Raw genomic sequence first — 14,380 nt, forward strand, 5'->3', positions numbered from 1 at the left:
GTGTATACATGTCAATCCCAATCGCCCAATTCATCATACATACCCCCCACCCACCCTGCCACTTTCCCCCCTTGGTGTCCATACGTTTGTTCTCTACATCTGTGTCTCAATTTCTGCCCTGCAAAGCGGTTCATCTGTACCATTTTTCTAGTTTCCACATATATGCGTTAATATACGATATTTGTTTTTCTCTTTCTGACTTACTTCACTCTGTTTGACAGTCTCTAGATCCATCCACATCTCTACAAATGACCCAATTTTGTTCCTTTTTATGGCTGAGTAATATTCCATTGTATATGAGTACCACATCTTCTGTACCCATTCGTCTGTCGATGGGCATTTAGGTTGCTTCCATGACCTGGCTATTGTAAATAGTGCTGCAATGAACACTGGGGTGCATGTGTCTTTTTGAATTATGGTTTTCTCTGGGTACATGCCCAGTAGTGGGATTGCTGGATCATATGGTAATTCTTTTTTCAGTTTTTTTAAGGAACCTCCATACTGTTCTCCATAGTGGCTGTATCAATTTACATTCCCACCAACAGTGCAAGAGGGTTCCCTTTTCTCCACACCCCCTCTAGCATTTGTTGTTTGTAGATTTTCTGATGATGCCCATTCTAACTGGTGTGAGGTGATACCTCATTGTAGTTTTGATTTGCATTTCTCTATTAGTGATGTTGAGCAGCTTTTCATGTGCTTCTTGGCCATCTGTATGTCTTCTTTGGAGAAATGTCTATTTAGGTCTTCTGACCATTTTTGGATTGGGTTTTTTTTTTTATATTGAGCTGCATGTGTTGTTTATATATTTTGGAGATTGATCCTTCGTCCGTTGATTCGTTTGCAAATATTTTCTCCCATTCTGAGGGTTGTCTTCGTCTTGTTTATGGTTTCCTTTGCTGTGCAAAAGCTTTGAAGTTTCATTAGATCCCATTTGTTTATTTTTGTTTTTATTTCCATTACTCTAGGAGGTGGATCAAAAAGATCTTGCTGTGATTTATGTCAAAGAGTGTTCTTCCTATGTTTTCCTCTAAGAGTTTTATAGTAGGGGTCTGATTTCTAACCACTTGACTCTTAAGGACTCCAAGATCTCATCTCTTGAGGCTGTATGCCTCTAAAACTCAAGCCCCTCAAATACTGAGACCTATATCTCCTTACTCTCAGTATAGCAGTTTAATCAGCCTACAGGCTTATTGCTCTTTTTTTCCAGCACCTTAATTGTTTCTGGACCCTGAGGACTTTCCTTTTATATGACATATATACATATATATATTTGTGGGAGACGGCATTTTAGGTTACCTTTTCCTCCTTTATGCAAGAACAAGAAAATTTACCTACCCAGTGTTTTGGTTTTTCTTTTAATTTATGTCCCACCAAGCAAGTCTAGTAATCATTTTCATTTTAAGTATTTTATTGCTAATTGCTGTAGGGAACTAGGTAGTGCCTAGCAAAAGTAATGAAGATGCAGAATGTATTATTAGTTCCCTAGGACAGTGGTGACAAATTACCACACAAACTGGGAGGTTTAAGACAATAGAAATTTATTCTCTCACACTTCTGGAGACTAGAAGTCTGAAGTCAAGGTAGTGGCAGGGCCATGCTCCCTCTGAAGAGTCTAGAGAAGGATCCCTCATCCCCTCTTCTTAGTTTCTAGTGGTTGCCCGCGATCCTTTGTGTTCTTTGGTTTGCAGCTGCATAATTCCAATCTCTGCTTCCATCATCACACGGCCAGAATCTTCCCTCAGTGTGTATCTACTCTCTTGCTCTCTGTGTCTTGGCCTAAATCTCCTTCTTCTTTCTCTTATAAAGACACCAGACATTGGATTAGGACCCATCCTAATCCAGTATGACCTCATCTTAACTTGGATAAAATCTGCAAAAACCTTGTTTCCAAATAAGATCACTTTTACAAACACCAAGGGTTAAGACCTGAACATACATTTCAGGGGAACACAATTCATTCCACACCAGAAAATGTCTCTAAATTTATGAAGCTGTACAAAGTTCTAATAATTCCTATCCATGTTCTGCAGGTCTGGGCCTCCTGTTTGCTTTATTATCTCTGTGGATAGTGATTTTTAAATGATCCTAGCGCCCTGAACTTCTATAAAGCCCTACAAAAATTTCTCTTCCCAGGTAACGGGCTTGACGGTATAGTTAGGATAAATTAGTGTCTTTTTTGAAGACAAGGATCAAATCTTTATAATTCCCTAAAACCAGAATGGGGCCTGATATCAATAAACTAGAAACCATTCAAGTACCCTTTTGTTTCAGCTGTGTAATCTGTTTCTCAGGGGACCTCCTGACTAGGTGATAACCTTTTAACTAAATTCCTATGCCATGTAAGAAAGATCTCCTTATGGCTTTTCCTCAAACCCCACATCCTTGTTTTCCTCTCTCTGAGATTATTTCATAGTTTCAAAAGTCTCCTAGAAGGCACTGATTTGACTTCTGAGAGTAGCAATGCTTTCCAAAATATACATTAGTGCAATTGCTTCCAGGTCATCATACTTTACATTTTTGATTAGGGTAGTATTCCCAGAAGAAACCACAACTTCTTTAAAAGAAGTTATATGATTATGACCTCATGAAAGCAATTCGTCCTCCCCCAACATCCTTTTCTCGGTTGGTTCTTATCTTTCCTCAGTTGTACATTTGATATTGTGCTCTTTTATAAGTAAAAAAAAATTAGTTTCTATATCCCTTCCACATTCTACCTCCATTTTGTTGTGTCCTTTGTATTTTCTTACAAAAATTATTTGAAATATTTTAAAAATAAAAATCAAGTAAAACTTCTACATATCTATCATACAGCTTAAGAAATAACACATTGCCAAATACAGTTTAAGCACGCTATAATTTCTCCCTTAATGACATTCTTCCTCTCTTCCCCGCCTCCCTACAAGTTCATACCACAAGTTATCTCCACAACAAATTACTACCTGGAAGCTGATGTTTATGATCCCCATACTTGTTTTTTATACTTTTACTAAATTATGTAGTGTTATATATTTTTTTAAACTTTAATTTGGTATTATACATATTATAGATTCCTTGGCAATCTTTTTTTTTTTTTGCTCAAACTATGATTGTGAGGTTCATCATATTGATACGTATTTCTCTGGTTTGTTATTTTAATACCTTCTTCACTTTTTCATTCTGAGAATATACAACCATTTTTATAATCATTCTTCTAATGATGGACATTAAGTTAGTTTCCATGTTTTTGCAATTATAAACAATCCTGTTTGAACAATCCACTAATGGGTTACAACTAGTAGTTTTCTCCCTTTTTTTGAACAGCTTTATTGAGACATAATTCACATATCACAAGATTTGCCCTTTAAACTGTACAACTCAGTAAGTTTTTAGAGTATTCACAACCTACGCAGCCATCACAAGTATCTAATTGCAGAGCATTTTCATCATTTCCCCCCAAAACCCCATACCCACTCCCCATTCTCCCCATCCCAGTGCCTAGCAACCACTAATCTACATTCTGTCTCTACAGATTGCCTATTCTGGACATGTTATATAAAGAGACGCATACAATACATGGCCTTTGTGACTGGCTTCACTCACTAAGCATGTTTTTCAAGGTTCATCCATGTTGTAGCACGTACGTTAATTTGATTGTAGTGATGACTTAATAGGTGTATGCCAAAACTTATTAAACTATATGATTTAATATATGCAATTTGTTGTATGTTAATTATAACTCAGTAAAGACTGTTATGAGACAAAGAAGTACACTACGTAATGATCAAGGGATCAATCCAAGAAGAGGTTATAACAATTATAAATATTTATGAACCCAACATAGGAGCACCTCAATACATAAGGCAAATGCTAACAGCCATAAAAGGGGAAATCGACAGTAACACAATAATAGTAGGGGACTTTAACACCACACTTACACCAATGAACAGATCATCCAAACAGAAAATAAGGAAACACAAACTTTAAATGACACAATAGACCAGATGGATTTAATTGATATTTATAGGACGTTCCACCCAAAAGTGGCAGAATACACTTTCTTCACAAGTGCACACGGAACATTCTCCAGGATAGATCACATCTTGGGTCATATATCAAGCCTCGGAAAATCTAAGAAAATTGAAATCGCATCAAGCATCTTTTCTGACCACGATGCTATGAGATTAGAAATCAATTACAGGGGGAAAAAACTGTAAAAAACACAAATACATGGAGGCTAAACAGTGCACTACTAAATAACCAAGAGATCTCTGAAGAAATCAAAGAAGAAATAAAAAAATACATAGAAACAGATGACAATAAAAACACGACAACCCAAAACCTATGGGACACAGCAAAAGCATTTCTAAGGGGAAGTTTATAACAATTTAATCTCACCTCAAGACACAAGAAAAATCTCAAATAAACAATCTAACCTTACACCTAAAGCAACTAGAGAAAGAAGAACAAAGAAAACCCAAAGTCAGTAGAAGGAAAGAAATCATAAATATCAGAGCAGAAATAAATGAAATAGAAACAAAGAAAACAACAGCAAAGATCAATAAAACTAAAAGCTGGTTCTTTGAGAAAATAAACAAAATTGATCAGCCTTTAGCCAGACTCATCAAGAAAAAAAGGGAGAGGACGCAAATCAATAAAATTAGAAATGAAAAAGGAGAAATCACAACTGACACCACAGAAATACAAAGGATTATAAGAGACTACTACAAACAACTATACGCCAATAAAATCAACAATGATGAAGAAATGGACAAATTCGTGGAAAGGTACAATTTTCCAAGACTGAACCAGGAAGAATTAGAAAATATAAACAGATTTTTCACAAGTAATGAAATTGAAGCTGTAATCGAAAATCTTCCAACAAACAAAAGTCCTGGTCCAGATGGCTTCACAGGTGAATTCTATCAAACATTTAGAGAAGAGCTAACACTTATCCTTCTCAAACTCTTCCAAAAAATTGCAGAGGAAGGAAGACTCCCAAATTCGTTCTAAGAGGCCACCATCACCCTGATACCAAAACCAGACAAATATATCACAGAAAAAGAAAATTACAGACCAATATCACTGATGAACATAGATGCAAAAATCCTCAACAAAATACTAGCAAACAGAAGCCAACAACACATTAAAAGGATCATACACCATGATCAAGCCCAAGGATGCAAGGATTCCTCAATATTCGGAATCAATCAATGTGATACACCATATTAACAAATTAAGGAATAAAAACCATATGATCATCTCAGTAGATGCAGAAAAAGCTTTTGACAAAATTCAACACCGATTTATGATATAAAAACTCTCCAGAAAATGGGCATAGAGGGAATCTACCTCAACATAATAAAGGCCATATATGACAAACCCACAGCAAACATCATTCTCAAAGGTGAAAAACTGAAAGCATTTCCACTAAGATCAGGAACAAGACAAGGATGTCCACTCACGCCACTGTTATTCAACATAGTTTTGGAAGTCCTAGCCACAGCAATTAGAGAGGAAAAAAAAAAATAAAAGGAATACAAATTGGAAAAGAATTAAAACTGTCACTGTTTGTAGATGACATGATACTATTCACAAAAAATCCTAAAGATGCCACCAGAAAACTACTAGAACTAATCAACGAATTTGGTAAGGTTGCAGGATACAAAATTAATGCATAGAAATCTCTTTCATTCCTATACACTAACAACTAAAAATCAGAAAGAGAAATTAAGGAAACAATCCCATTTACCACCACAACAAAAAGAATAAAATACCTAGGAATAAACCTACCTAAGGAGGCAAAAGCCTTGTACTCAGAAAACTATAAAACACTGATGAAAGAAATCAAAGATGACATAAATAGATGGAGAAATATACCATGTTCTCGGATTGGAAGAATCAATATTGTGAAAATTACTATACTACCCAAACCAATCTATAGTTCCAATGCAATCCCTATCAAACTACCAATGGCATTCTTCACAGAATTAAAACAAAAAAATTTACAATTTGTATGGAAACACAAAAGCCCCGAATAGCCAAAGCAATCCTGAGAAAGAAAAACAGAGCTGGAGGAATCAGGCCTGACTTCAAACTATACTACAAACCTACAGTAATCAAGACATACGGTACTGGCACAAAAACATAAATATAGATCAATGTTACAGGATAGAAAGCCCAGAGATAAACCCATGCACATATGGTCACCTAATTTACAACAAAGGAGGAAAGAACATACAATGGAGAAAAGACAGCCTCTTCAATAAGTGGTGCTTGGAAAACTGGACAGCTACTTGTAAAAGAATGAAATTAGAACGCTACCTAACACAAAACACAAAAATAAACTCAAAATGGATTAAAGACCTAAATGTAAGACTGGACACTATAAAACTCTTAGAGGAAAACATAGGAAGAACGTTCCTTGACATAAACCACAGCAAGATCTTTTTTGACCCACCTCCTGGAGTAATGAAAATAAAAACAAAAATAAACAAATGGGACCTAATTAATCTTAAAAGCATTTGCACAGCATGGGAAACCATAAACAAGATGAAAAGACAACCCTCAGAATGGGAGAAAATATTTGCAAACGAATCAACGGACGAAGCATTAATCTCCAAAATATACAAACTGTTCATGGAGCTCAATATTAAAAAAAACAAACAACCCAATCCAAAAATGGGCAGAAGACCTAAATAGACATTTCTCATTTCTCATTCAACATTTGTTGAAGATATACAGATCGCCAACAAACACATGAAAGGATGCTCAACATCACTAATCATTAGAGAAATGCAAATCAAAACTACAATGAGGTATCACCTCACACTGGTCAGAATGGCCATCATCAAAAAATCTACAAACCATAAATGCTGGAAAGGGTGTGGAGAAAAGGGAACCGTCCTACACTGTTGGTGGGAATGTAAATTGATACAGCTACTATGGAGAACAGTATGGAGGTTCCTTAAAAAACTAAAAATAGAACTACCAGATGACCCAGCAATCCCACTACTGAGCATATACCCTGAGAAAACCATAATTCAAAAGGACACATGTACCCCAATGTTCACTGCAGCACTATTTACAATAGCCAGGACATGGAAACAAGCTAAATGTCCAATGACAAATGAATGGATAAAGAAGATGTGGTACATATATACAAGGGAATATTACTCAGCCATAAAAAGGAACGAAATTGGGTCATTTGTAGAGATGTGGATGGACCTAGACTAAAGTCTGTCATACACAGTGAAGTAAGCCAGAAAGAGAAAAACAAATATCGTATATTAATGCATATACGTGGAATCTAGAAAAATGGTACAGATGAACCTATTTGCAGGGCAGGAATAGAGACGTAGACGTAGAGAACAGACATGTGGACACAGGGTGGGAAGCGGAGGGTGGGACGAATTGGGAGATTATGTTTGACATAAATACACTACCATGTGTAAAACAGGTACTGGGAACCTGCTGTATAGCACAGGGAGCTCAGCTCGGTGCTCTGTGATGACCTAGATGGGTGAGATGGGGGGTGAGGGGTAGGAGGGAGGTCCAAGAGGCAGGGGATATAAGTATACGTATAGCTGATCTACTTCATTGTACAGCAGAAACTAACACAACATTGTAAAGCAATTATACTCCAATAAAAAAATAATTTAAAAAAATATATGCAATTTGTTGTACATTAATTATAACTCAATAAAGCTGTCCAAAAAATAGGCAAAAGATTTTAATAATGCTTCACCATAGAAGATATACATATAGCAAATAAATAAATGAAAGATGCTCTACATCATGAGTTATCAGAGAAATGCAATTAAAATTACAATGAAACATCAATACACACTGAATGGAATAGTTAAATTTTAAAATACTAACACCACCAAGAGCTGATGTGAATAACGAGAGCTGTTATACGCTGCTGATAGGAAAACAAATGGAATAGCCACTTTGGGAAAAAGTTTGGTAGTATTTTAGGATGTTAATCATACATTTGTCGTATAACACAGCAGCTTCATTCCTAGGTAGTCACCCAGCAAAAATAAAAATCTATGGCCCCACAAAGACCTGTAGGTAAATGGTTATAGCAGCTTTATTACTAATAGCCAAAACCTGAAAACAACCCAAATGTCCATTAACTGGCTAATGGATAAACAAATTATGGTACATATGTACAATGGAGTACTATTCACACACAAAAAGGAATAAACTACTGATACATGCAACAACATGAATGAATCTTAAATGCATTATGCCAAGTGAAAGAAGCTAGACATAAAAGGCTGCATACTACAGAATTCCATTAACACCATGTTCTCAAAGTACAAACGTATAGTGGCAGATATCAGATCAGTGGTTGCTAGGGGATAGGTATGGGATCTGAGAATTGATGATAAAGGAGCATGAGGTAACTTTATAGACTAACAGAAATACTCTATATCTTGATTATGGTAGTAGTTCACAATTGCTTATATTTGTCAAAATTCATAGAACTATATTCCTAAAAAGAGTGAATTTTACCATATGTAAAGTAAGCCTAAAAAAAACTGACTTTTATAAAAAGCAGCAGCCAGGGGGTGGAAAAAAGACACATTACATACAGGAGAACAAAGATCAGAATGACTCCAAATATCTTACTAACAACAACACAAGACAGAAGACAATAGAATATTAAAGTACTAAAAAATACAATTATATATCCAGCTTAAAAAAAATCTTTCAAAAATGAAAGTGAACTAAAAACCTTTTCAAGTAAAAAAAAAAAAAAAACCTAATAGAATCCATTACCAACAAGCCATACCATAAGCAATGTTAAAGGAAGTTCTTCAGACTGAAGAAAACTTGCATCTACAAGAAGAGCTAGAGTGCCAGAAATGGTAAGATGTAGGCCAATAGATTTTACTCTCATTTTCCTACTTTCATTAAAACCTCCTCAAAAAGAAAGCGCCAGGCCTGGATGGATGCACTGGTGTTTTCTATCAAATCTTTAACAAAAAATAATACCAATCCTATACAAAATCTTTCAAGAAATAGAGAAGAATACAACACATCTCAGATCATTTAAAGAAGTCAGACAGCACTGCCCTAATGTTAAAATCAGAAAATCACAAGAAAGCAAAACCAAGACCAATTTCCCTTATGGAACACTCTAAAGAAAAAAATTTTAAGATCACATTAAAAGACATAAAAACAATCAGGATATACTATGTTCACGGATGGAAAGACTGAATATTGTAAAGGTGACAGTTCTTCCCAAATTAATGTGTATATTCAAAGCAATTCCTATCAAAACCCCAAGAAGATTTCTCATGGTATTTAATAAACTGATCATAAAAATTAATATGGAAGATCTAAGGGCCAAGAATAAATAAGACAAGAGAACAACTTGGTATAGGGGGTAAGGAGAGCAGTTTAACCTACTGAATATTGTCTTAGTTTAGAGATAAGGTAATTTAAAACACTATGTTATATGTGCAGGGCGAGACAAATGAAACAGACTAGAGAAGCTCAAAAACAAAGGCAAACACACACACACACACACACACACATATATATGTATATATATACATATATATATATATGTATATATATACACACACACACACATATATATACATAGAAACTGTATGGGAACATGACATTATCCATTCAGTGAGGAAAGGATGTCCTATTCCAGGGGTTGGCAAACTTTTTCTGTTAAGGGCCAGACAGTAATATATCAGGCTTTGAAGCCCATATAGTTTCTGTCACAAATACTCAACTCTGACGTTGTAGCACAAAAGCAGCCAGACAACAAGTAAACAAGTGGGTGTACCTGTGTTCCCACAGAATTTTATTTACATAAACAGATAGTGGGTCAGATGTGGCCCATGGGTCAATGTTTTCCAAACAGCAACAAAACAACAAAAAATTTTTAGTTAAAACCATTTCTCACATCATACACAAAACTAAGTTTCAGGTGAACTAAAGTTCTAATGTGAAAAAATAATGCTTGATGATATAAATTATATTCAGAACAAGCTAGTGGAATTTCACGATAAAAATCATTTTACTATAAGACATCCAAAACATTAAGGCACAAAAATTATTTTAACTCTTGATGTTGATCAAGTATTCTCCTAATTTTTATGTTAATGCAAAAAGATACAACATCTTGTCAATTTACTTCTTGTATGCCTGTGTGCCCATACCCTCATCTGTGAATGGCCTTCCTTTAATTTTAGAAAGCATTTCAGTGACTTCTCTACAATTCTTAACCCAGTGCTCAATTGAAAGTGGTGCTACTAATACAACTTCTTCAAGCTTTCCCACCCCAACTTTCTTCAGAACAAGTCTTAATTCAGAAGTTAAATGACGGCCATTTTTAAGAAGTAAAGCACTTAGCTGCTTTGGCTGTTTAACTATTTCTACTTTTTAAGAAATATAAATACATTTCTAGAACTGGACTGAGGTCCTATGGAAATCGGTACTTCAGAGTGGACTTTAAAACACCCTGAAATTGATACAAAATTTTTGTGTGTATGTGTCATATTCTATACAAAAGATTCAGGGTTTTCCTTGCTTCTTAAAGGGGACTATGACCCCCCCCCCAAAAAAGTTAAGAACCTCTGTTCCAGAGGCTGGACATACAGAAAATCAAGTTGAATGATCAGATTAGAAAGAAAATAGAAGATTTGCATAGTCATAGACAAGGGATTTAGGAAAAGATGTCCATTTATACTATAAAACTCTTTAAGTGGTTCTGAATTTCAATTCGAAATTCAATCGATGGGGGTGTAGTGGGGGGAGTCAGATCATAATAGACACAGAAGGTTAATGAAGAGAACACTTTTCAATCAGTGTTTTTTTGCTTGTTTGTTTTTTATGTTACCGATCAATCCTCAGTTTCACTGTACCCCAACAGACCTATTGGCTTTGTTCTGTTTTAAGGTTTGGAGAGTATTCATAACGCCAAAACGAAACGTACGTGTTAACAGGGTCCGACCAAGAACAAAATAATCCTGTTTTCGACAGGAATCCAATCATTCAGAGTCAGCAACTGGGACAAGATCTTACATTTCTGTAGCGCTTTATACAGCGTTTGCACTTGCCGCTTTCCACGGGACCTTCACTGCGTCCCAGTTGGGAAGAAGTGGACAGCAGCATCCTATTCCTTGATAAGGAACATTCTGGACTCAGTTTGTGAGATGTGGGGCGCTCCCCAGGTTGCTCAGGAGTCTTTTCCACACTGTCAAGGGCAGGTAGAAAGTTTCTGACAGTGCTGGTGATGGAAAGCCGGATATAATTACGAAAGAGGTCGGGGGGGAGTCAAGTACGCTTGGGGGAGGTGTAAGCACGACAGGGTCGGAGGGTTGCTACTGGGGAGGGAAGGTACTGAGAGACACCGTTCGCGAGAGAAGAGGAAAAGGGAGCGTCAGGAGGAGCCTCCGTCCAGGGGCGACAGAAGAGGGGCGGGCGCGTTGTCTCTGAGACGCGAGGAAAACGACTTGAGAGAAGAACCTAGAGGCTGCGAGGAAGCGAACAGAGGGGCTGCCTCAGGGAGGGAAGCAGCTCGGCTGAAGCCCCCCATCTCGAGGCGGCTTGTTTGACTCAGCGTCCCTGCACCTCGGCCGCCCTTTTCGTCCTTCTCCCCTCAGGGTCGCTCACCACCCAGTTTGTTGGCTCCAGCAAGACGCCCAGCTGCCTTCCTTACCTCACGAACTCTCCGCGCCACAAATTCAAGTAAGAGCTCCAGAGCCTCGCAGCCCGGAACGTCTCCCAGAGTGAAGGACAGATGGGCCAATCGAAGCCCGGCTGGCCGCAAGCGTACAAGGCGGTGGGCGGGGCGAAGGGATGGGGCGGGACCAAACAGCGCTGCCATGACGACGGCTTCCGGTGGGCGGGCTGTGGTGACTTAGAGCCGGAAGGTGAGACGCCGCGGGAAAAGCGGTCCTGTTAGGTGGTCCAGGTAGTTTGGGGCTGAGGCCGTCTCCTCAAGAGTAACCGCGGGCCTGTGCTACGGTCACGCCACCGGCCTCCGTTTCCTTTAGCCTCCTCTCTCACCAAACGATTTTCCTGTCCAGTTATAAAGTGCAAGTTGTTTCCCCAAGGTAAGCGTGTAGTACCACCACCCCTTGTTGGGTAAGGGGTAACGGAAACTTGAGTCCACTTTGTCACCCGGGGAGCGGGTACTGAAAACAGAAAAAGGTGAAAATTTGGATTTCTAAACATTTAGTAATGGTTTACCGTGTGAATTTTTACTGTATCGTACACAGTTTGTAGTCTTTAAATATTGGGTGCAACTTGAGTTATGGTTAAATTTAAAATTCTAGTTATTTCTGACCGTCAAATTTCATCTAAACCGGGTATTAAAGAGCTTAATTTTAAAATTTTATGTAACAGTCTTTAGACTGTTTAGCTTCTCTAATTTAAGTTCTTAATCTCCCATAAGTCTGAAGTTAGATGGTAAGATGGGCAGGTGCTTTGAGTCCAGACCATTACAGGAATCAAACTAATTCAGCTGAGGCTCCTCCTTTCTTAGATCATCACTTGAATCTAAAATAATTGAAACCAGGTGGTATGCATGGCTCCTTTGGTTCAACGTGTATCTCTTTTGGCGATAATGGTCTCACATAAGTCATTTATGGAAGAAAGTAAGCATTGTTGAAATGATGGAGGAGAAGTAAGGCTTTCTACAGACAAATAATACTTTAAAAAAAAACTTACAGCTTTGAAACACATCTTTTAAACAAAAGTCGTTGTTAAATTCTTGTCTCCAAAATCTAAAAGAAAAATTCAGCAGAACTTATCTGCTTATCAAGAAGAATTTCTTCTTCTACACTTAAGACAGGGAAGCATTTATGAAAGCTTAGATCTATATGTGTTTAGGTTCCTGCCAACCCCTTTCTTAAAATTCCATCTTTAAAACTCCTTGCTATTGAGCATTTTTCCAGCAGCTTGGATGAAACATTCCAAATAATTTACTCAGCCTGAAGGTTAGAAATTTCATTAAATAAAAAATTAAATATATTAGAATACTTAGGTATGAAACATTAATGAACAGAGTAACACATTCTTCAGAAGAAGAGGCACTTAAGAAAACACAGGCCACCTGCACTGTGGAGCCATCTACTGTGATGAGATTTGACAAGCAAGAGATCAAAAAATGGCCAGATTTCAAAAGAGAATGTTCTGTGAGCTGCTTATTGCCCTCATAGACCATTTGAAAATAAAACCAACTCTCAGCAGAAGCCCAAGAGGCTTTAGAGATGAACCAGACCATCCTTTGGATGTCAGTATTATACTGAACAAAGTCAGTTATACTGTTATTTATCTGCAGGGGGAAAATGCCTAAATTTTATAAGGATTTAGGACATTAATTAGAAATATATAGTGGTTATAGAGTTTAGAAAGCCAAGAAAGGAGGCCTGAATCTAAGTTAGATTTACTTGGGAAAAACAATGTTCTCTGTAGTAGCATTTGACTTTGTACTCTCCATTCCTCTCACCTAAATGTCCTCTCCCCTCTGCTTGGTTGAATCTTATTAATCTCTCAAGACCCAGGTCACATTCTGAATTTTTTTGAGCTGTAACCCATAGTTAACTCTCTCCCTCCAGAACACCTATAGAATTATAAATATACTCTTTATTTGGCTTTTTTTTCTTTAGGGCTGGTAATATTTTTATCATTTATGTTGATGAATGTATCTTACATATAGTTTGCCTCATCTGCTAGATTCTAAGCTACTTAGAGTTGTATTCACCACTGTACCTGGCAGAATGACTTGAACATAATTCTGATGTAAAAATGCCTAAGTTAAGATTAGTATTAAATATAGTTGGTAGCTGTATTAGTTTGCTGGGTTTGCTGTAACGGAATACCACAGACTGAGGGAATAAACAGCAGAAATTAATTTTCGCACAATTCTAGAGGCTAGAAAGTCCAATATCAAGGTGTCAGCAGGGTTGATTTCATTCTGAAGCCTCTCTCCTTGGCATGTAGTTTTGCCTCTGTCTTCACATGGTCTTTACTTCACGGACAGACACATCTGTGTCTTCTTATAAGGACATCAGACATATTGGATTAGGGCCCATCCTAAAGACCTCATTTTAATTTAGTTACCTCTTTAAAGAGCTTATCTCCAAGTATGGTTGCATTCTGAAGTACTGGGGATTAGGACTTCAGCATATGAATTTAGGGGGGGGACACAATTCAGTCCGTAACAATAACCAACACTCAAAAAGAAGAAATGATTGGGAGCAGTTGTCTGTCATCATTAGAACTCTCATCTTTAGACCTATAGATAACATAATTGTGTACATCAGATTAGTGTAAGGTAATAGGGAGTGGGAGAGCCTGTGGTAAGTCAGAGAATATTTGCCCAAAGACATTCAAATTAAAATTTGTCAAAAAACAAAAAACA

General features: G+C 37.2%; 1 long non-coding RNA gene across 1 annotated transcript in view; it reads left to right on the forward strand.

Annotated features, from left to right (window-relative positions):
- The first annotated feature begins 11,889 nt into the window (after positions 1 to 11,889).
- LOC133078832 (uncharacterized) overlaps positions 11,890 to 14,380 on the forward strand; it is a 174,367-nt gene continuing 171,876 nt past the window's right edge. The window contains exon 1 of the long non-coding RNA XR_009697950.1: positions 11,890 to 12,068. This is a non-coding gene — a long non-coding RNA (uncharacterized LOC133078832). The remainder of the gene's footprint in view (positions 12,069 to 14,380) is intronic.

Source organism: Eubalaena glacialis, chromosome 18 (genome assembly GCF_028564815.1).
Source record: "Eubalaena glacialis isolate mEubGla1 chromosome 18, mEubGla1.1.hap2.+ XY, whole genome shotgun sequence".
Taxonomy (NCBI): Eukaryota; Metazoa; Chordata; class Mammalia; order Artiodactyla; family Balaenidae; genus Eubalaena; species Eubalaena glacialis.